Here is a 2,486-nt window from a genome sequence, read left to right as displayed (position 1 = left end):
ATGGACGCAGGTCTGCTCTGGAACACACGTGTTAAAACATACTCAATGGACGCAGGTCTGCTCTGGAACACACGTGTTAAAACATACTCAATGGAAGCAGGTCTGCTCTGGAACACACGTGTTAAAACATATTCAATGGATGCAGGTTTGGAGGTTATTGTTGTTGTTGTTGTTGTTTTGTGTGCAATGCATACCCTTATAGGTAGTTTCTGATTTAGGACAGCGTTCCCTTACAACACTAGTGTAATTTGGCTCTGATGTAAGTCAAATCCCTCTTCTTTTTTATTGTGATTTGAGTGGAGGTGTACAGAGCAGATTGGTTTTCCATTCAACAATTCCTACACATTTTACTTTGTGACATTGATTGCAATCCCCATAATGTTACAGCACGCTTCCCATTTCCTCCTTGTGTTTCTATTTTCCCATTTCTCTTTGTCCTTTTTCCTGTCCATTCCTGCCTTCCAAGCTGTATCCCTGGATGAATGCTGCCAGGAATAGGGGCCAGGAACTGACTGCAGGTCTAATTGCCTCCTTTGCCATGAGACCAGAGGAACAAGATGCTGCCTAGCTAGCATCAGTGAGCATTTCAATCAATGATTCTACAGAAGAATCCTGACCAAAGGGGGAAATTTTCAGAAAAGAATTTCAAATTCTCATGAAACCCAGCCTTTTGCAGCTCTTGGGCCGGCTGACTTTCCTTCCCTTGAAATCATTGCCTTGAGATAATATTTAAACTACAACTATCTCCTGAAGTCACCTTTCTAACCAAACAATAGGTCAGTTTAGATAGAAAAGAATGTTTGCTGTGAACAATATTCTCTTTTAAAGAATCAGCTCTGTGTGGTTCACTAGGTTAGATTACAGGTGCAAGGGACAGTGAGTTTATGCTAACAGTGGTGGGCTGATTCAGATAAGGATCATGAGGGGCTGCACAACTCGAGGGATGCTAGTAATATCGCTGAACTGCACTTGTGGAACTGGTCTATGCTCCACCGTGTATACTTTCACCAGAGAAGATAATGAAATACCTTTTAAAGAAGGTATCGGTGTGGAATGATTTCTTTATGGTAAGTACCATTTTCAACAACATAAACGGCGACTGTGCACGGAGACCACACCAGGTGGAATACACAGAATAAAATTGACTACAGGGACTGCAGCGATGGGCTCAGACACCGGGACCATGCAGCACTTCCTTCTGTTGTGCAAGGGGTCACTATGGGTCAGAACCGACTCGGTGGCACCTAACAACAACGACCTCTGTAGGAAGAAAGGATGGAGCAGATCAATGTCATTAGCAAAAAGAGGTTCAGAGGCTGACTGTGGAACACACCATTTTTAAGTATCGAAGAGTAAAATATTGAATTATGTAGGAAGCCTCAAATAAAAAATGGAAGGAATATATAGAGTTACTGTACCAACAGGAACTGTTAGGGACATTCAACCATTTAAGAGGTAGCTTTTGATCAAGAATCCATAGTACTAAATTTCTCATGAAGTCTACTTAAGTCATTTCTCAATAAGTTTATAATGCTGCCTTTAAAGTTGACCAGAGAGAATATATATATATATATATATATTTCATATACATATATAATTTCATATGTAATACACAGTTGTATGCTTATATATGTATACATACTTAAGGATATATATACATATATATACTTTGGATATAAGAATGGATTTTGAACTCACACTTAATCATAAATCCTAATTTAAGAACAATTCATTCTTATGATATAGCCCTGCTTAATACATGACCACATGAAGTGATCAATAAAGATATGGGTGCCGACTGACTGAACTGAGCCCTGCCTCAATGTTGTCTATACCATTGTACTGAAGACTGGGGTACTCTGTTGGGAGAGGAAACAGAGAGTGGCCGCCCAGGGCTGTGGAAGTGGCAGTCATTGGACCTTATGGGGAACCACCAGCTTGGTGGGTGTCCAATTGAGAGGGATCCAGCATCACAACATATTTAGTGCCTCCGTGGTCCCCTTGCATTGATATGACAGGTTTTGATCTGAAGGGAAGGAATCTGAGCTTGTGAGAATTGATCCAGGAAATTTCTACCTGACACCAATCCCCATGCTCAGGGTAAACAGAGCACCATCGATTGGGAGATAAACTGTTCAGGGCAGCATTCAGGGGTGCGGTTGGAGGTGGGACTGCACTTGCATGGACTCCTCATACCAACAGTGTGTGCATTGCTGTGTCATTGGAAACATTGTTGATGTTACCAGCGCAATTGCCTTATACCTCAGATGGATGAATGACAATATTTTGTTTCTTTGGGTTTTTGTTTTTCTGCCTCTTGGTTGTTTCTGTTCGCTTGCTGGTTGGTTTGTTGCTACTGTTGTGATTATTGGTCTTATGGAGTTCTATTTCTGTCATAATACGACCAACAAAGGAAACCAGTATCATGCATAACCCGTGGACAAGCAGATGGATTCTGGACTCCCACTTAATTCTAGCCCCAATCC

This window comes from Echinops telfairi, unplaced genomic scaffold, assembly GCF_000313985.2.
Source record: "Echinops telfairi isolate 266 unplaced genomic scaffold, ASM31398v2 ScPeMD7_7468;HRSCAF=8506_0, whole genome shotgun sequence".
NCBI classification, from domain to species: Eukaryota; Metazoa; Chordata; class Mammalia; order Afrosoricida; family Tenrecidae; genus Echinops; species Echinops telfairi.
This window is presented reverse-complemented; position numbering follows the sequence as displayed.